This window comes from Gorilla gorilla, chromosome 4 (assembly GCF_029281585.2).
Source record: "Gorilla gorilla gorilla isolate KB3781 chromosome 4, NHGRI_mGorGor1-v2.1_pri, whole genome shotgun sequence".
Lineage (NCBI taxonomy): Eukaryota > Metazoa > Chordata > Mammalia > Primates > Hominidae > Gorilla > Gorilla gorilla.
This window is the reverse complement of record NC_073228.2, coordinates 163765654-163787649: the sequence shown is the minus strand read 5'-3', so window position 1 is coordinate 163787649 and position 21996 is coordinate 163765654. Positions and strand designations below refer to the sequence as shown.

At 42.9% G+C, this 21996-nt stretch overlaps 1 protein-coding gene and 1 pseudogene across 1 annotated transcript in view; one reads left to right on the top strand and one right to left on the bottom strand.

Annotated features, from left to right (window-relative positions):
• Positions 1-21996, bottom strand: part of ADRA1B (adrenoceptor alpha 1B) — a 56604-nt gene that overhangs the window by 11648 nt on the left and 22960 nt on the right. The window lies entirely within an intron of this gene.
• Positions 9917-10902, top strand: LOC101142382 (glyceraldehyde-3-phosphate dehydrogenase-like; annotated as a pseudogene).

Below are 21996 nucleotides of genomic sequence, written 5' to 3'. Positions count from 1 at the left end.
AGCCACCTTTTGCAACAACTCCATTCCAAAACCAGTTATTAAGGTACCACATTTACAAACATTCTCTATTGTAATTCTCCAGCAGCCCTGCTACTATGTATTTCAATTTTGCAGAGGAGGAAATTAAGGCTTAAGAGGTTAACAAGGTCACATGCCTAGTATGTGGTGGACTGTAATTAAAATCCAATTTTGAAGTGTGGGTTTTTACTCGTTTAATAATAAGGAAAAGGAGCATTTATTCATTTCCTTAAACACTAGGGAATTTCTCCCTTAACTGGGAACGCTGAATTGTCAAAGCACTTTTTCTGAAACTAAAATGTGGCATTTATCCCTTTCAACCTTGGATTACAATTGCTTAGGTTCTATATCTCATCTCCTCTGATTAGACTGTGAATGACTAGAAAAGAGAGTTCATGTCTGACTCTTCTCTCTGTGCCCAAGGCCTACCTAGCACAGTGCCTGACACGTGAAAGGCACTCAGCCAACAGGTGTTGCATGAATAATAGTGATAAAAATAATAAAACCAAAATGCATTAGCCTCTGGCTATGCAAAATGAGGTTCATGGATAAGCAGCACCTGAGTGCTGGTTAGAAATGCAGAATCTCTGATCCAGTGCATCAGAATCTGCTTTTTTTTTTTTTAAGAGCTGAGGTCTTGCTGTATTGCCCAGGCTGGATCTGAACTCGCTATGTTGCCCAGGCCAGACTGGCCTTGATTGCTGGGTTCAAGTGATCCTCCTGCTTCAGCCCCCTGAGTAGTTGGAACTACAGGCAGGTGTCCCCATGTTCAGTTCAAAATCTACTTTTTAACAAGATCCTGAGGTGAGAAGTATTGCCTTAGCCCGCATTACAATTTTACTTTTAAGAACTGTTTTTGTGTGTATCTTGGGATTCATGGGTGAGCACAGGCTGGGCTGAGAGCCACTTCACTATGGGGTTGACCCCCTTGGCCCCAATCCTCCAGTGACTCCTCTAGTTTATAGGATAAAGTTCAAACTGCTTAGGTTAGAATATAAGACCTATTCAACGTGGCTGCAATGGACTGATTCTCTGCAAGAGCATTGACTTTTCTGGCCCCTTTCCCTTTATTCACGCTGCCCACACTGGTCTGAGATGCCCTTTTCTCTCCATCCTTTCCAGGCCTGGCTCAAATTCTTTCTTCTCATAACCACTTTCCTCTGAAGTGTGAAAGCAGAAGGCAGGAATGAACAGCCTGAGAAGACCCGCTAAGATCCAGATGACTTACACACCCGACCTATTAATGTTTTCATCTTCACAATAGGCACGAGGGTGCCTCGTGTAATGCCTTGGGTTCTGTAACTCCCAATTTACAAATGTGGAAATGGAAGCTGTGAGTGTATGGAACTCACCCAATATGACACAGATATTAAGTGGTAGAGTTATGATTGAAATGCTAATCTTCCTGGCCTCAAATTAGTTTCCATAATATGCAATATTATTTCTAAACTCTGAGAATACTTCTGGGGTGGGGAAGGCCAGAACTAGGTACTTAGGTTTTTTTGTAATGGTTTTTTTTTTTTACATTTTTAAAATTTTTATTACAATTAATATTATTTTGCTTCTACAAATGACAACTCCTAGAAGTAATGATATCTTCACATATATTTTATCTGGCTATTAAAATGCAAGTATCTAGAAGCCAGGAATTTTGTGTCACTTTTAACTTGACAATACTGGTTAAGCAGATAATTCAGTGCCATGTAATTTCAGGGGCTCACAGCCCTGCTGAATCTCAACCACGGATGTCCAGGAAGTACACAGTCCCCAGATTAAAAGTCTCTGCTCTTCTCTCTACAGATTTCCATCATAACAGTTGAACTTATTTAAGGGTTTGTCTTTCTTGTTCACAAGCTCCTTAAGGCTAGGGTCAATCTTATTTGTCTTGGTTTCTCTAGCACCCAACACAGAGCTTGTTACAGTGAATGTGTAAAAATACTTGTTGAGCACATAACCTCCTTTTCATGGGCCTAACTCAGTATCGGGTTCATGATAGGTGCTGAATAAATGGTTGTTGCCTGTATTTAATTCCTTTCTCTTCTTTACTTACCTAAATGACATTCATGTGCCAACACCCAGCTCAGTTTCCATCTCCTCCCAAAACCCTTCCTGACTGCTCCAGACTTCTTTTTTATTTACCATCAAAGAGATTCCATAGTACATGGGTTAATATAAAATGCCATTGTTAGGGGGTGTGCCTCTTAACTCTTTGGGAACTGTAAAAGCTCCTTAAAGATGAGGTCTGTGTCTTGCCCTTCTAGCACAGGCCTGGGCATGCAGTCAGTGCCCATTGATTACCACTGATTAACTGATTGACCCAATCCAACTTCCAGTAGGGGAGCTACCTTTTGGCTTAAGCCCAGAGTTGAAAGCAGATGGGATGAAATGGTTTCTGCAGCACTAAGCTTCCATCTTTGATGCCAGACTGAGTTTGTTCCATGCTTTGACCTCATTGGAAATAGTAATTTCCCTGCAGAACACATTTAGAAACTGAGCATTGGTGGGACTTACCATGAAGAAGCTATAAAACTTTATAAAGGGTCATAAAATAAGACATCTATAAATGAAGACACATAGATTGCTTTTGTATAGGAAGTCTCTATCCAAGATAACTTCACTTTTCCCCAAATTAATCTGAAAATTCAAAACAGTCTAATTAAAATCCCAACAGGTTTTTGTTGTTGTTGTTTTTGTTGTGTGGAGAGCTAAATAATCCAAAACCAAATTTATGGAAGAATATGGAATTTGGAAGAATAACCATGAGAAAAATATCCAGATCAATGGAAATAAAGAGGAATGGTAAGAGTGGGTATGAGGAAAATGGGTAAACTGAGCTCTGTAAATATTAAAACCTGTCATAGAATCATAATAATTAAAAAAAATCCTAGGGCACAAAGTGCAGAAAAAGGCAGAAGAAAGATCAATGAAATTATGTAGTTTAGAAAGAGAACCAAATATCCATGAGAATTTTATGTGCCATTTCAATGCTTGTGGGAAAAAACAGACTGTAAGTGGTGGGAAAAAACAGACTGTAAGTTGGGGCAACAGGATAGCTATTTAAGAAAGAAATAAGGCTGGATCTCTACTTTATTTCTTACATTAAAATAAACTTAGATCCAATATCTTAAATATAGAAAAATTGTTAAAGTATTAGAAGAGGATATAGGTACATATTTTTATAAGTATGAAATAGGAAAGACCACTTTAAGCACAGCTAAAAGTCCAGGATCTGTAAATAAATGTATTGATGAATTTGTCTAGACATTTTTATAAGGCTGCAAATTTCAAAAGCAAAAGAAGAATTGAGAGAAATATGTGTAATTCAAATGACAGTAAAGGAATGATATTTCTTTTCTTTTCTTTTCTTTTCTTTTTTTGAGATGGAGTTTTGCTCTTGTTGCCCAGGCTGGAGTGCAATGGTGTGATCTTGGCTCACTGCAACCTTCACCTCCCGGGTTCAAGTGATTCTCTGGCCTCAAGTTGCTGGGAATCCAGGCACCTGCCACCATGCCCAGCTAATTTTTTGTATTTGTAGTAGAGACAAGGTTTCACCATGTTGACCAGGCTTGTCTCGAACTCCTCACCTCAGGTGATCCACCTGCATTGGCCTCCCAAAGTGCTGGGATTACAGGCATGAGCCTGGCCAAGGAATGATATTTCTAACACACAAAGCTCTCTTTCAAATAAATAAGAGAAAACTCAATAGAAAACTAAATCATATGAATAAACAAATAAGAAGAGTAAGTATAATTGACACCCAATTAATTAATGAAAAATATAAATTTTTTTTTTTTTTTTTTTTTTTGAGACAGAGTCTCTCACTCTATTGCCCAGATTGGAGTGCAGTGGCATGATCTCAGCTCACTGCAGCCTCCACCTCCTGGGCTCAAGTGATCCTCCCACCTCAGCTTACAGAGTTGCTGAACTAAAGGTGCGCACCATGGCACCCAGCTAATTTTTGTATCTTTTTGGTAGAGACAGAGTTTCACCATGTTGCCCCAGCTGGTCTCAAACTCCTGGGCTCAAGTGATCTGCCCACTTCAGTCTTTCAAAGTGCTGGGATTATGGGAGTGAGCCACCATGCCTGGCCTGAAATTTCTTTACAAAATAAATAATGTAAATTAAAAAGCAGCAAAATAAGGCTGGGGACAGTGGCTCACACCTGTAATTCCAGCACTTTGGGAGGCCAAGGCGGGCGGATCACTTGAGGTCAGGAGTTCGAGTCCAGCCTGGCCAACATGGCGAAACCCCATCTCTACTAAAAATACAAAATTACCTGGGCGTGGTGGTGCATGCCTGTAATCCCAACTACCTGAGAGGCTGAAGCAGGAGAATTGCTTGAACCCGGGAGGTGGAGGTGGCAGTGAGCCGAGATTGCACCATTGCACTCCAGCTTGGGTGACAGAGCGAGACCCTGTCTCAGGAAAAAAAAAGCAAAATATTAAAATATTTTAGGTATATTTTTGTGGAAGATATTTTAAAAAGTGCTTATGCTCAATTTGGCAAGTGTGTGGGAAAACAGACATTGTCATACATTCTGGGCGGAGATGTAAATTTTGGGTGGAAAACTGGCATTATCTAATAAAATTAAAATGAGCATGGCTTTTGATCTAAGTATTTGACATTCAGGAATTTAGCCTACGTAAGTATTCTTGAAAGACAGCAAAGATGACAGTATAAAAAATTGCAGTAATGCTTTCCACAAATAGGAAATAATTTAAATTTTTAACAATAGGGGATTGTGAAATAAACCATGTAGCATTTACATAATGAAAAACCATACATTTATTAAAATGGTAAGCTGTCAACAATGGGATGATGTCCATAACAAAATTAAGTAGCAAAAAAGCAAATTTCAGGGAAGAATGCTTAGAATGCTTTGGATTTCTATTAAAAAAACCTCTGTGTGTGTGTTTTGGTATAGTTATAGCCAACAAAAAAATAAAATTTGGAAATCTGGGTGAGTATACACCAAACTGTTCATAGCTGTTATCTCTGGAATGTGTTTATGTGAACATTTTCACTTTGTATTTAAAATTCTTTTTGCAATGAACATTTTTGTTGTTTGTTTACTTTAAACGGGTCTCCCCCTGTCATCCAGGCTGGCGTGCAGTGATGTGATCATAGCTTGCTGCAGCCTCAAACTCCTGGGCTCAAGAGATTCTCCTGCCTCAGTCTTCTGAGTAGCTGGGACTACTCAGTGTCACCAGGCCTGGCCAATTGAAAACTTTTTTGTAGAGATGGGATCTCCCCTAAGTTGCCCAGGCTGGTCTCAAAACCTTGGGCTCAAGTGATCCTCCTGCCTCAGCCTCCCAAAATGCTGGGATTACACGCAGGAGCCATTATGCCTGGCCTCAAATATTTCTTTGGTAATCAGGGAGAGAGAGAGAGACAAAGAGAAAGATTGAGGGAGAGACAAAGGTCAAAAATATAGGGATGGGAAAAGAGCTAGAAGAGGGCTAGTAGCTGGTAGACCTTCAAGCTGGGTCATGGCCTTTCTGGGCTCCAGCTTCTCCATGTACAAAACAAGGGGGTCGCATTAGCTACCAGGGCCCCCTCCTTCTCTGACTCTTAGCCTTGTGTTCAGCTTTTAGAGGTAGAATGGAAATTAGGGAAAAAGGTGCAGATATTTCTCCAGCCAGAGTTTCTTTGAGCCTAGGACAAACAGGCCACACAACACTGGATCCTTCCTTCCTAAGCAGTAGATGAACCTGCCGGCTGGCAGAGAGGCACAGGTGTCAGGATGAAAGGCTCTACAAGAGAACAGGGACAATTTCCAGCCTTGGGGAATCAGATGGTAAAACACTGAGATTGGGCCACTTAGACCATTAGGCTCCATGCAGTCCCTTTCATCTCTCCTCTCAGCAGCTGTTCGCTGATTTCCCTGCCCTCTTCTTTCTGACTCATCCCTTTGTTCTGTCCTTTGGCTGGTGTGCATCAAAACTTTTCCTGCATCCAAACTGATATGACAGGTTAAGGTTATGTCTGGACCCCTGGATGGCTCTGTGTCACCTCTCGCTTGTTTGGCTCAGTCTGGCACACATTCCTCCCTGAGGAGGCCACATATGGGACTCATACCTTCCTTGACACCCGCAGCCCTCAGGACTTCTCCAATACAGAGTGAATGACACTGGTACACCATCTCCAGGGTGTCTTGTCTTCTCACCAGAGCCCTTTCTTGTCTTTCTGTATCCTGAAGGCTAAGCACATTGCCTGGCATCATAAATATTGTATAATGAAATGATTAGTCTTTGCTGCTGAATGCATGCCATTCTCCAGGTTCCAGCAAGATGAACCCTTATCTTGCTTCTCAGTCTAGGTCTACCGGCATGCCATAAATGACCCTGAAATTCCAGCCCTCAAAGTCTCCTTACAGGGGGGAAACCTTCCAGGTAGCAGTACAACTTGCAGATGTCCTGTAGGACACCCAGCTGGGTGGGCTTACTGTGGCCATACAAGAATGTTTTCTGAGAATCTCAATGATAAAAGGTCTGAATGTGTTCAGTGTTATTGCCTGTGCTGGCTACATACGGTAGCTTGGGTGCCAGGTGGAGGAGGCCTTCCTACTCCTTGAAAGTTAGGTGAGATTATCTCCTGTATCCCTTTCCCATAACCCTGGAAGTTCAAAATTCTCCCTTGGAGTCCCCCGATTCCTGTCATAGGGCAGGGACACTACCTTCCTTGTGGCCTCTCCTGACTCATGGGCTCCATTTCCCTTGGTGGCCTCCTCTATTTGCACCACACAGAGGCAATGATTCCATAAGAGAAAAATCACTCATACCAAGTGCAATGGAGTGATTGTCCTCCTAAAATCCATTTGTTGAAGTTCTATCCTGCCACGTGATGGTATCAGGAGGGGGAGCCTTTGGGAGGTAATTAGGTCACGAGGGTGGAGCCCTCATGAATGGGTTTCATACCCTTATAAAAGAGATCCCAGAGAGCTTCCTCCCCATCTTTATCCCATGTAAGGCCACAACAGGAAGGCATCTGTCTGCAACTTGGAAGACAGCCCTCACCAGAACCTGACCATACCAGCACCCTGATCTCGGACTTCCAGCCTCCAGAACTGTGAGGAATAAATTTCTGTTGTTGATAAGCCACCTGGTCTAAGGTACCTTGTTACAGCAGCCGGAGCTGATTCAGACACCAAGCATGGAGGAGAACTATTGATGCGGATCTCGCTGACCCCCTCCTTGTCCATTCCCATCTCTGTTCCTCTCCATTTCCCTCCCAGTTTGCTCCAGGAGTTCCAAATTCATATAAATGTCTTTTGTCACTTTTCTTATGTTTCTTTTCAGGCGAGCATTACTATCCTGTCTTCTGGCAGCTTTGGTGTCAGCCTTGTTGAGAGGCAGCCGGGGAGAGAGAGTTGGGAATGGTGATGGTAGAAAATGGCTTTCATTTTCTTTCTTTTTTTTTTCACCAGCTCTTTTCACATAGATAAATGCTCCATTCTCAATTTGGCACAGGTTTTGGATTATCGCCCTCAGCAGGAGGTCCCCGAGCTTTGCTCCCCTTCACAGCAAGTCTGTATTGAACATCTCTTAGATGCCTGCATCTGAGCAAGGAGATTAACACTGATTCAGGAAGCAAGGAGATTTCACTAATTATTCAGTCCTCACAAGCCTCTGAGGTGGGTATAATGATTAGCCCATTTTATAGATGAAACAATGCCAGCTCAGCCTGATTAAGGAATTTGCTCAAGATTACACAGTGGTAGAGACAGGCTTCAATTTGAGGCCTGACCCAGAGCTACTGGCCCTTCCACACCCCAATGCTGATTGCCACAGACTGGAGACTTGTGACTCCCTTGGAACACTCAGTGTGGGGGTGTCTAGAAGAAGATGGGGAGGTGCTGGTTACATGCAGGAATGGAGAGATGTGTGGTGGGGATAGTTTGGAAAGGAGGCATTATTTGACATTGCCACTATCTTTTTTTTTATTTTTTATTTTCTGAGACACAGTCTTATTCTGTTGCCCAGGCTAGAGTGCAGCGGCACGATCGGCTCACTGCAACCTCTGCCTCCCAGGTCCAAGTGATTCTCCTGCCTCAGTCTGCTGAGTAGCTGGGATTACAGGTGTGTGCTATCACTCCCAGCTAATTTTGTATTTTTAGTAGAGATGGGGTTTTGCCATCTTGGCCAGGCTAGTCTCGAATTTCCGACCTCAGGTGATCCATCTGCCTTGGCCTCCCAAAGTGCTGGGATTACAGATGTGAGCCACCACATCCAGCTCTTGACATTGTCACTTTCAAAGAACGTTCCTATAAAAGTGATTCCATATTCACATGTTTTGAGGACATAGGAGCTGGAAGGGCAGGAAATAGCATCCCCCCTGTGTAACTGCAACAGGGCAAGTGTGTTTCAGAAAGCCTATAACGTAAGAAGGTTATTCAGCTCTTGAGAGGGGAGGCCTGGCTTCTTACGCAGTGTCCTGATTATAGAGAAGGTGGAGAATGTGGCTGATTCTCACAATAATTAGAAATGGACTCTGTCTTTATGACAAAATTCAAAGAAAAATACAGAAGATAGTGGGGATCTGAATTTTATAACAATAACAATGACAATAAGAGTAGTTATCATGTACAGAGAGCTTATAGGTGGCAAGCACTGTAATAACCCCTAACATGCACCTGTCATTCATACCCAAAACAATTCTAGGTGGGAGATGCAATTAACTGCCCCCATTTTACAGATGTTGAAATCAACACTTATAAGAGAAGTAATTTACTCAGTCATGGAGCTATCTCAGTACAACCCATGAGCTCCTGCTCTCCCATGTGCTGCTGTTTTAAGCTGGTGAGGCAGGCCACTAGGAAGCCAAGGACAGTAGTTTCCCCCTTATCCACAGTTTCGCCATCCATGCTTTCAGTTACCTGAGGTCAACTGCAGTCCAAAAATATTATATTACATACAATAAGATGTTTTGAGAGAGTGAGTGAGACCACGTTCAGATAGCTTTTATTACAGTATATTATTACAATCATTCTATTTTATTATTATTATTCTTAATCTCATACTGTGCCTAATTTATAAATTAAGCTTTATTGTAGATATGTATGCATAGGAAAAACATAGCGTATATAGGGTTAGGTACTATCTACGGTTTTAGGCATCCACTGGGGTTCTTGAAACATATCCCCCAAGAATAAGAAGGGCCTCCTGTACCAAAAGGCAATTTAAGAAAGTGTAGCAGATTACACAGGGGACTGAAAAGTGTAGGGGATAAGCGTTTGACTGTGAATACACTAGTTTTCAGATGACTCATTTTCCCAGCCAAATCCAGAGAAACTGTAATAATTTAGAATTGAAAAGTCATCCTTTTGCCATCTCCAGGCCTTGTGAAAGTAAGTTCTGGGCCTCCAAGAAGGTGGAGGGAGAATAGATGCCTAACTCACAAATCCTTCCATGATCTGTGGACGAGCAATGCCAGCAACAAAAGTGAGAGGACAGAGCAAAGAGTGAGTTTTCAAAGGATGGAAAATATAAGCAGGGATGAAAAGATAGAACTAAGCCAGACAATAAAAGGGCACAACAGCCCTTGTTCCCCTCACCACTCTGCTCCGTATTTCTGACTAGGATGAGGTGGTTTTGTGCACGGTGAGACCCCAAAGGTGGCTATGGGTGGGTAGCCAGGCCAGGGCAGCTCAGGTTCCGGCCCGAGGAGCAGACTGCATTCTTTGCCCCTGTCTCACAGTGGTCTGGTCTATCCATCCAGACCGTGCTAAATTCTCCGCTAGGGGCTCTCTGCTCCTCCCGTTCGACAGACAGCTGCATCTTCTCGTGCATTGCCAGCTGCATCCCCAAGACACCGTGGTGAAGGTGAAGGCTGGAGTCAACGGATTTGGATGTATTGGGCACCTGCTCACCAGGGCAGCTTTTAACTCTAGTAAAGTGGATATTGTTGCCATTAATGACCCTTTATTGACCTCAACTACATGGTTTACATGTTCGAGTATGATTCCACCCATGGAAAATTCCATGGCACTGTCAAGGCTGAGAAAGGGAAGCTTGTCATCAATGGAAATCCCATCACCATCTTCCAGGAGCAAGATCCCTCCAAAATCAAGTGGGGCGATGCTGGCGCTGAATATGTTGTGAAGTCCACCAGCGTCTTTCACCATGGAGAAGGCTGGGGCTGACTTGCAGGGAGGAGCTAAAAGGGTCATCATCTCTGCCCCCTCTGCTGATGCCCCCATGTTCGTGATGGACATGAACCACAAGAAGTATGACAACAGACTCAATATCGTCAGCTATGCCTCCTGCACCACCAACTGCTTAGTGCCCCTGGGCGAGGTCATCCCTGACAACTTTGGTATTGTGGAAAGATTCCAGAACACAGTCCACGCCATCACTGCCACCCAGAAGATTGTGGATGGCCTCTCTGGGAAACTGTGGTGCGACGGCTGCGGGGCTCTCCAGAACATCACCCCTGCCTCTACTGGCACTGCCAAGGCTGTGGGTAGGGGTCATCTCTAAGCTGAACAAGCAGCTCACTGACATGGGCTTCTGTGTCCCCATCACCAATGTGTCAGTCATGGACCTCACCTGCCGTCTGGAAAAACCTGCCAAATATGATGACATTAAGAAGGTGGTGAAGTGAGCATTGGAGTGTCCCCCCAAGGGCATCTGGGGCGACACTGAGCACCAGGTTGTCTCCTCCGACTTCAACAGAGACACCCACTCCTCCACCTTTGATGCTGGGGCCGGCATTGCCCTCAAAGACCATTTTGTCAAGCTCATTTCCTGGTATGACAACGAATTTGGCTACAGCAACAGGGTGGTGGACCTCATGGCCCACATAGCCTCCAAGGAGTAACACCCCTGGACCACCAGCCCCAGCGAGAGCATGAGAGGAAGAGAGAAGCCCTCACTGATGGGGAGTCCCTGCCACACTCAGTCCCCCATGACACTGAGACTCTCCCCTCCTCACAGTTTCCATACAGACCCCCTGAAGAGGGAGGGGCCTAGGGAGCCCCACCTTGTCATGTACTATCAATAAAGTCCCCTGTGCTCAGCCAAAAAAAGAAAAAATTCTCCACTAGGGTCACCCAAAAGGGCAGATCACTTAAGCTTGCTAATTCCTCTGTCCACCTCCTTCCTTGCAAGCTGGAACCAGATGTTTCACCCCTAATCCTGAAATGTCACTGAGCCTCAATGGATTATTACAGAAAACTTCCCTGATGGATCATTACAAAAAACTGCCCCATTCCTCCCAGGGAGCACGTGCTCTGGTCAAGGAGGGCTCACAGAAAGATCTGCCTGGCACAACAGCATTCAGAGCAGATGGACAGGCGAGGCCCTGGACCTCACTCTCTCTTCCCTGCTTGCCCTGATCCACTGCTTGTGACAGGAGGGGAGTGGGTAGGGTTGGTGGAGGTTTGACTTATCTGGGACGAGGCTTTGCAAGCCATAAAGGAGCAGGATGCAAGAGGACATAATGAAAAACGCCAGCGTGTGAAGAAGTGCATTTGGCAAGAGAATCCAACACTTACTCTTCTGAGGCTGCTGAAGTGCACAAATGGAGGCAGGCTGGTGCCGGCCGGTCCATCTGCTCTGAGATCTTGCTGATCTTAGTGGAGGACAGCATGACCTCAGGAGAGAGTCTTGACCTAGTACCTCCTACCACATGGCAAATACACTGTTATAGTGCCTGGGCATTTCATTCCAGTGTCTCCTGATCTGGTTTCTTATGCTTCAGGATTGTTTAAAAGAACAATCTGGCAAGACCAGCGTTTGAAGAATGAGTGTATTAGTCCTGCTTTTAGTTTTAGTTTTCATGTTGTTGATGCATCAATCCTCTGGCAAGCCCAGAAGTTCTTAATGGTGTTTGTGAGCCACTGAAAAATAAGAGGTTATTTGATGTGCATATGTACATTTTCTGCATAGCTGTTTCATAGCTTCCCTCAGATTTTTAAAAGCGCCCATGTACCAAAAAAAGGATAAGAGCCATTGATTTAGAGAAAATCACTGTTTTGATCAGGAACCATGTTGCATGCATGCTCTAAAAGCGTGAATGAGCTATCAGAAGATTGGGCTTCATTTTTCCCTAATGAACAATACAAATTGAGTAGTACCCCATGTTGATGATGATGTGAATGAATGGGCATTCATACATTGAGGGTGGGAGTATAAATTGGAATATGCTTTCTGGAGGGTAATTGAGTAAGGTGATTCAAAAGCCTTACAGTTTTATGTATTTAGTTTCCCTGAAATTACAATTTTAAGAATTTGTCTTAGTGGTTAAGTGTGCTAGCTCTGCAGTCAGGCTGACTTGAATTAAATTTTAACATCACTGCTTATTATCTATGTCACTGTGGGTAAGTTACTTAACCTCTCTCTAGGACTCAGTTCCCTCATCTATAAAATGGAGATAATATTATTTATCCATAGGGTTCTTGGAAGGGTTAAATGAGATAATACATGTAAAACAGTACAGTATCTGAGACAAAATAAATACTCAATAAATGTTATTATTATTTAGATACAAGGATTTTATTGGCACATTATTTATCATAACTAAAACTTGGAAACAACCCCAAATATTCAACATAAGTGACTGGCTTAATGACACATACAATTCAACCAGTAAAAATTAACTCAGTGAATATGATTAGAAACGTGTTCATAATACGTCAAGAGACAAAGAACAGGTTACAAAATAGTACATTTGATATGCCATAGAAAAATGGCTGAATAAATATGTTTTCAACATTTCAGTGGTTATGTTTAAGGGGTGGCTTTTTATTATCTTTTTTTGTTTTTCTGATTCTTTTAAATTTTCTACAATGAAAACACGCATATAACTTCTTGTAATAAAACATAACTAACCCAATAAAAGTTACTTTTTGAAAACATGACGACTGATTTCTGTTGAAAAACGCTTTGTGGCTTTGAATCATCATTTCTGTGAAGGTTCCTTTCTTCATGTTGAAATGAGAGTTATATTTTCTTTCCTTGTTGAGATACCAGGAAACTCAAATGAAAGGGTGAGCATAAAGTGCTTTGTGAAGGGCAGTGCATAGCATGTGTGAAAAGGCCCAGCTTCTTAACCTGTGGAGCTTTCGCAAAATAATCTGTGCTGTAATGCAGGAGGACTCCGGAAGCCCTGTTGTCCGGACTTGGAGAACATGCCTCCAGCCCTGGGTCAAAGTCCTGTTATGATTAACTCCAGGGAACTGGTATGGATTGAGGATGAAGGTACAGAGACTTTCAGCTATGAAAATCGGTCTGCAGTCAGGATTCCAAGTTTAATCTCTGTGAAACCGATGGGCCAGTGTGGCCATGCTTACTAATTAGACAGCAGCAATGTAATTGATCAAATCAATTCCCTTCATGACGCAAAGCCAAAGAATCCAGGGACAGCTTGAGCTTGGAAGAGCTTGCAGAAAGCCAGAGAATGTGAATCCCTCTCCCGGAGATGCTAACGTGGTTAATCTAAATTTTTGTGCTAATTGTTGGCTCCTTTCTCAATAACGGATAATATGGGGATGCAATGTAGCTCCCGTGTCCCTCACATGGCCAGACTCTAGGCTGGAGAGATTTAAATTGTGCTCATTCATTTCTTTCCTGGATTTACAGCAAGCATTCAACGTCTTCAAGCTTAAAGAGCCTTTGCTTTCTGGAAAGAAGCAAAGTCATAGCCAGGTCCCCCATTTCATTTATGAATAGCTTTAGCATTAATTTGAAAGCCAGTGTATTGAAAAAAAGAATGTAAAAGGGAAATCATTAAAAGAAATGAGGCTTATTGCAACAACCAAGTATTGAGGCCAATACTTCAATCTATTTCATGCAGATCAAATGAAAAAAAAATGCTATAGAGGCTGCATTGGTTGAGTGAAATAAGCATGGGATTTGGTGGCAGACAGAGCTAGTTGCAAGCTCAGCTATGCTACTTATGAGCCCTGAGAACTTGGGTCAATTATTTTACCTTTCTGAGCCATGGTTTTCTTTTCTTTTCTTTTTTTTTTAAGATGGAGTTTTGCTCTGTTGCCCAGGCTAGAGTGCGGTGGTGCGATCTCGTATCATTGCAACCTCTGCCTCTCAGGTTCAAGCAATTCTCCCTGCCTCAGCCTCCAGACTAGCTGGGATTACAGGCATCCACACCACACCTGGCTAATTTTTCTATTATTTAGTAGAGATAGGGTTTCGCCATGTTGGCCAGGCTGGTCTTGAACTCCTGACCTCAGGTGATCTGCCCACCTCGGCCTCCCAAAGTGCTGGGATTACAGATGTGAGCCACCGCACCCAGCTAACTATGGTTCTCTTATTTGTACAATGGAAACAATTATGCCATCCTCAAAGGGTTGTGAAGATTAAATAAGATAACATACTGAAACACCTAGCTCACTGCTAGGGACATCATAAGTGCTCAGTAAATATTAGTTCTCCACCAGTGTCTTGTCTTCTGGACAAAGCCTGGAAATCATGTCTTTGTTCTATGCTACAAACTCATGTGTCATGGTCCTACACTCTGTGCCATTGGATTCCAGATGATTCTAGACAAGGTAACCTGCAGGCTTTCCAGAATCTATGCCGTGTTTATGTATGAGCTCTGATTCTTAAGAGAGGGAACAATAGAATCTAAGCATATTCAATATTATACTATAATTTTAATTGTTTTCATAATATACATCACAGAATACAAAATTCAAATCATCGTGGCTGGTGGTATCAGAAATCTCTGATTGCAGAAGGCATGCAACTTTTGGTTTAGAAAAAGAGGTCATGAGATAAGCAAGACTGAGAATATGGATTTACAGCACGTCATTCTGGCAAAACATGTGACAGACACACACTTGGAATGCCAGAGATGGACTGGAAGGAGAAATGGGGAGGCTTTGCGGGTACTGGTAATCTTTTCTTTCTTATTTTGGTGCTGCTTACCGGGATGTGTTCATTTTGTGAATATTGACACTGCCATCGCTTCTGATTGGTGCTCTTTTCTGTATGCATGTCATACTTCAATAAAAAGTTTATTTAAAGAGAAATAAGTGTCACACAGTTTGTATGCATTCAGCATGAGGTGGGATAAATCCTGGAGAAGCCTCATGTCAGTTTACCAGGGAATTCTCTGTAAATCCCGGATCAGGCTTTTTCCTGGATGGTCTAGATTTTTATAGGTAAGAACAGAATGCAATCCAAAGTTACCATCATCTCTTCTGGACCACGGCCTCAGCCTCACAACTGACCTCCCTGTCTCTACCTTTAAGCCTCTACAATCCATCCTCCACTTACCCAATGAAGTCTTTAAAAACAGAAATCGGGCCAGGCGCGGTGGCTCACGCCTGTAATCCCAGCACTTTGGGAGGCCGAGGTGGGCGGATCAGGAGGTCAGAAGATCAAGACCATCCTGGCTAACATGGTGAAACCCCATCTCTACTAAAAATACAAAAAATTAGCCAGGCATGGTGGCGGGCGCCTGTAGTCCCAGCTACTTGGGAGGCTGAGGCAGGAGAATGGCGTGAACTCGGGAGGCGGAGCTTGCAGTGAGCCGAGATCGCGCCACTGCACTGCACAGCCTGGGCAATAGAGCAAGACTCCGTCTCAAAATAAAAAACAAACAAAAAAAACCCCACCAGAAGTCGGATTACATTATTTCCCTTTCCAAAACCCTCCCATGATTTTCAATAGCATTTAGAGAAAATGCTAACCTTTCTATCATGACCTACAAGGCCTCACAGGATATCCATGCTTCCTTCCTGTCTGACATCATCTGCCACCTCTCTCCTCCTCCTTCTGTGCAGTCCAGCACTCTGGCTGCCATTTTCCATGTCACTCATGTCAAATGCATTCCTATCTCAGGGTCTTTGCATTTACTGTCCTTGCTGCCTGGAATGCTTTCCCCCAGATTCCTGCAGGGCTGGCTCCTTCTAGACACTCAAGTTTCAGCCCATGATCTCAACGAGCAGCTTTCTCTCTTTTTTCTTTCCTTATTTTTATTTATTTATTAATTTTTTAGACAGAGTCTCACTCTGTTGCCCAGGCTGGAGTGCAATGGTGCAATCTGGGCTCACTGCAACCTCCACCTCCCGGGTTGAAGCAATTGTCCCACCTCAGCCTTCGTGCCACCGTGCCTGGTTAATTATTGTATTTTTGGTAGAGACAGGGTTTCACCACGTTGGCCAGACTGCTCTCAAATTCCTGACCTCAAGTGATCGTCTTGGCCTCCCAAAGTGCAGGGATTATAGGCGTGAGCCACCGCACCCGGCCCTCTTTTTTCTTAAAATTAATTATTTTCTTTTTCAATCAGCTTCCTCAGGTTGAGCTCATGCTTTTTCTTGATCATCACCACCCTGCTCCTCTCTAGCACACCACTCCATCATATTTCCTCTATAGTACCTGCAATTATCTGATATCACATGCTTATTTATATGTACGATTTGTCCATGCCCACCCCTCAGGACTGTAAGCTTCATGGAGGCAGTGGCTTTGCCTGTTTTTTTCACTCTTGTATCTGCAGCGCCTTGAAGAGTACTCAAGACAGAGAAGGTACTTAATAGATATCTGGCTGTGTGATCTTTACAAGCCTCTCACTGTCTGAATTTCAATTTCCATATCTGTAAATGTAGGCTAATAACAAGCTTCTCCCCCCACCCCCCATCTCCCCCAGGGTTGTTGTAAAGATTGAAGGAGGTAACATATATGAGTCACTTAGCACAGTGCCTGGCACATGGTAAATGGTGGCTGTGTTCCCTGGGTGCTAATTGTAAGGCATTGTTAGTTTCTCTCATTCATTCATCATGAGCAAGCAATCATCTTTTATTAGTGGCCGTTTGACAAAATGGTAACACAGCCTGTCGAGAGACCAGGTTTCACAGCATCATTCTGATGTTTCTTTGGCTAAGTGTTAGCCTTTCTCTGTGTGATGTACAATAATTAACTGATTAACAGAGACCTTGTGCTACTTCAGATCATTCTTTAAAAGGCACTGCAGATGGAATTTGTATCTAGAATAATGAGTAGCCTGCAGGACACTGCACCATGGTCAGACAGGTAATAAACGAAAGCACAGGAGCACGACACTCTGGCCAGGAGCCAGTGGCCAGCGAGAAAGCTGATAGCCACGGCTCTCCACTGTGACAAATGGGGCCATTTGTTCCTGGGGCATCCTGAGTAAATTGGTATCTTTAGAAGAGTTTTGTTAAAAAACAAAAAAACTCTGCATGAAAGGTTCAGAAGGAAACAGGGCCTGCCACTTTAAGAATCTGAGTTCGTAAAGGTGAAAGTGGTCTCTGTAAGATGTGATATAAATAAATGAGCAAATCTTGGGTAAGGTACCTCATTGAATGGTAAAGAGGTATTGGTTTTAAAGAGAGAACCAAGAAGAATAAAACTGGGGAGTGAGAATGTGTGTGTGTGTGTGTGTGTGTGTATGTGTGTGTGTGTGTGTGTGTGTGAGACAGAGGGAGAGAGAGAGAGAATGAGAGCCAATTGTGGTAGTCAGTCAGTCACCCAGGTAACAATATACTGATTGGAAGGAAATCATCACAAAATTTTAGTTACAAAATGAGAAAATGTTTCATCGTGTTCCTTTAAAATTTTATCTTTTCTTCCTATGATCTGAGGAAGAAAAGATTGGGAAAAAATCAAATGAAAAGCAAATCTCTTTCTCTCCCCAACCCCTGAAATCCCCTAAGTAGGTCACACACGGTATCCTCAATTGTCTCAGTGGAGGCTCAGCCTACAGCAAGCATAAAAGAATTTCGAGGCTTTACCTAGATAGATCTGGTTAGGGAGAGATGCTGACGGGTTACACAGGGTGGAAGTCATTAGACTAACGATCTTTAATCAGGTTGGAGCTGTGGAGTTAGGGACATTCATGTGTGGCATTCTTTCATCAGGGTCTTAAACTAGAGGAACTGGCCCCGTGGGTTTACTTTCAGCCCTAGAGAGTTCAGAGCTAAGCAAAGTTTAAGAGGTAAGTTTGTTTCTCTGGGAGAATATGAGAGCTCGATTTACAAACAGAAAAAGTACCTCATTATATTTAGGTAGTTTATAATATTGAAACTTGTTCTGTATTATATTTCTCTTTATCCTCCACTGAGATGATCTAATTTATTTATTTTTATTTTTCATTTTTCATTTTTTTTTTTTCTGAGACAGAGTCTTGCTCTGTCACCCAGGCGGGAGTGCAGTGGCGCAATCTCGCCTCACTGCAACCTCCGCCTCTTGAGTTCAAGTGATTCTCCTGCCTCAGCCTCCTGAGTAGCTGAGAATACAAGTGCACGCCACCATGCCCAGCTAATTTTTGTATTTTTAGTAGAGACGGGGTTTCACCATGTTGGCCAGACTGGTCTCGAACTCCTGACCTCAGGTGATCTGCCCACCTTGGCCTCCCAAAGATGATCTAATTTATGTTTTTATTTTAATAAAGAAAGCATTACAAATTATTAATTACACATGTAATAAATGAATACTTTTTCTTTTAAAAATTAAGAACAATTTTTTTGACTACCATCCCTAATTTCGTATCCCTCCTTTATGGGGAACTATTTTCATCTTTTTGGTGTATTACCTTCCAGTTTTTTTCTATGTATTTCCATACACATACTCATAGAAAATAGAATATTTGGGATTTAAAAAATGTAACATTTCATACTATATGCAATGCTCTGAAACTTGTTTCTCCCCCCAACAATTTGTCTTTTTTGTGTGTTTGTAGAGATGAGGGTCTCACTGTGTTGCCCAGGCTGCTCTGGAACTCCTGGGCTCAAGTGTTCCTCCCGCCTTAGCCTCCCAGAGTGGTGGGATTACAGGTGTGGCCAGCCAACAATTTATCTTAAAGATCTTTCTTAATTAGTATCCAGATCTAATTCATTCCTTCTAACTGCTGTATCACAGTCCACTGTGTGAATGTGTGAGAGTTTATTTCCTTACCTGCTTATGGATAGACTTTTAGGTTGTTTCCCAATTAGAACAGTACTTTTTTTACAAAAAGTCATATTGAGCTATATAATTCCCATACCATAAATTTACCCCTTTAAGTGTACAATTTAGCGGTTTTTAGTAATTCACAAAGTTGTACACCAACCCCACTATCTAATTACAGAACATTTTCATCACCCCCTAAAAAAACCCAGTACCCGGCCAGCCACGGTGGCTCATGCCTGTAATCCCAGCACTTTGGGAGGCCGAGGCAGGCGGATCATGAGGTCAGGAGATCAAGACCATCCTGGCTAACATGGTGAAACCCCGTCTCCACTAAAAATACAAAAAATTAGCCGGGCGTGGTGGCGGGCGCCTGTAGTCCCAACTACTCGGGAGGCTGAGGCAGTAGAATGATGTCAACCTGGGAGTTGGAGCTTGCAGTGAGCCAAGATTGCGCCACTGCACTCTAGCCTGGGCGACAGAGTGAGACTCTGTCTCAAAAAAAAAAAAAAAAAAAGAAACCCAGTACCCATTAGCAGTCATCTCATTTCCCCTTCTCCTCAGTCTCTGCGAACACTCATCTACTTTCTCTCTCTGTGCATTTGCCTATTTTGGACATTTTGTTTTAATAGAATTATATGACAAATGTGAACTTTTGTGTTTGGCTTCTTTCCCTTAGCGTATCGGTTTCAAGGTTCATCTGTGTGGTAGCATGTGTCCATACTTTGTTCTCTTTTCTTTGGCCAAATAATATTCCGTTGTATGGATACACCACATTTTGCATATCTGTTCTTCAGCAGATGGACATTTGAGTTATTTCCTTCTTTCGGCCATTATGAATAATGCTGCTGTAAACATCTGTGTGCAAGTTTTTGTGTGATGACATGTTTCCAATTCTCTCCTGCGTATACTAGGAGTGGGACTGCTGGGTCATTAGGCAACCCTTTGTTTAACTTTTGAGGAACTACCAAACTGTTTTTCAAAGTGGCTGTGCCCTTCTACATTGCCATAAATGTGAGTTTTTAGAACAAGAACAAGGAAGAACATGTTCATGGGCCAAATGGATGTGTTTATTCTTGAGACATCTCAGCCATATTTGGAGCAAGCTGAAAAACACCTCAGCACTGTCCAGCAGAACTTTCTGTGATGACGAAAACGTTCTAAATCTGTGCTGTCCAATATGGCAGTCACTAGCCACATGTAGCTGTTTAGCACTTGCAAGGTGACTCCTGAGGCCAAGGAACTGCATTTTTAATTTTAATTAATTTAAATATGATTACACTCATGTGTCCAGTGGCTACTGTATCGGATAGCACAGTACTTATTCTCTCCTGTATGTAAAGACTGACAGTACCCAAGAGGTCCCCATAAAGATATCGGAGAAGTGATCCACCTTCTAGTACGCACCTTGCAACTCCAAGTTAGCTCTTGTCACAGACAACACAGAGAAGAAATTCAGAGATTGTGATGCGTTAAATCAGAATTGTACCACATTGAAATTCAGGTAACTCCCAACTTTTGCAGAGTTATGCTTGGAAAGCTGGCATTTCATGTATCTCCTTTTAGCTCACCAGTTTAAAGAACTGTCTTTATATTGTTTTGTTTCTTTGTACAAGAGCAATTCATGCCCACTACAGAGAAGCAGGAAAAGAAAGTAAAAACTACCACAGATAATTGCTGCTAAAATCTTGAGGGGGAGTGTGTGTATGTGTAAGTGTGTGTATATGCATGTGTGTGTGTACACATTTGTGTGTGTGTATACATGCTGTTAAAGAAAATGTTATTTAATGATTCTTCTTAAAGCACAGTAAAGAAGACTTTATTTAGAACCATTGAGATAGGTATAGGAACTACTGCAATGGGCTTTGCAGTGGGGGAGACAAACTGGGCTCAACTGTGAATATAGAATAAGCAAGAGGGAATTTATGGCCAAGGAGCAGGGTTGGGGGCAGTGGATGGAAAATTACTAAGAGAAAACATCAGGAGTAAGGGTGATTCTGGCTAAACCGAACTAACAGGGTTCTTGCTGAAGGCAGGCCAGGGTAATCACATGTCACTTGGTGGGGGGCACTGGAGGATAAGAGGCCTGATCAGATATTGAGAGTGATTAGATATTGAGGTTGATTAGATATCGACGTGGGTGGTTCTTTCTGAACTGACTCACCATGGTTCTTCCTAAAACTGGGTTTTACAAAGAAGTGCACAGATAAGTCTAGAAGAAGATTCAGGAGCTAGACTAAAGTTTGGTCAAGCAAAGTCTTTGCCAGTACACACAGAATTCAACTATATTTCAGCTTTGGTAGAAGAGCAGAAGTGACATTGGAATCAATCTTTTTCCATCCTCACAGTTCCTCTTCACAGCTCTGATCAGATTTCATTCACTTACTGAGTTGTCCCTGTGCCAGGCCCATGCTAGGTGAGACCCAGTCTCCTGGGAGAGATGGACATCAAAAAGCCCAGTGTGACAAGGCTCTGATGGGCATGGAGTGAGGACAGAGATCGCACAGGAGAGACAGTAGCCACTGCCTGGGGAATCGTGGAGGACAGCAAAGGAGACGTTACATTCGAGCTGGAGGAATTCACAGAGCACAGGAGAGAAGGAAGGGTGTTACAGGCAGAGGGAATTGCACTGGCAAAGGCTTGGGGCATGATAGAGCCAGGTGTGTTCAGGGAAGGGAGACTGCTCCTGTGTGGCTGGAGGAGCAATAGCAGGGGCCACGTGTGATTGCCTGCCTTACTGTCTATTAATTCTCTTATCACCCCAATGAGGTAAGTAAAATGTCATCTCTGTCTTACAGGCAGAAAAAATGAGAGCTGAGAGAAGTTAAGTAACTTGCCTGAGGTTGCACAGCTAGTGAGGGACAGGGCTGAGATTCTGATCTGTTTGAGCACAAAGCCCTATCTTGGGAGATGGGGTAGGTTAGATTCCAATTGTGAAGAGTCTTTTCTGTCATACTCAGAAGTTCAGAAGTCACCCTGGGGTAATTCAGCAGGGTACCAGCTTGAGCGGATCTGTGCTCTAGGAAGATCTTTGTGGTAGCAAAGCAAAGACAGTTTGTAAGCAGGTCAGCAATTTACCTTGGGCTGAACTACCCTCAGTGCATTGCGT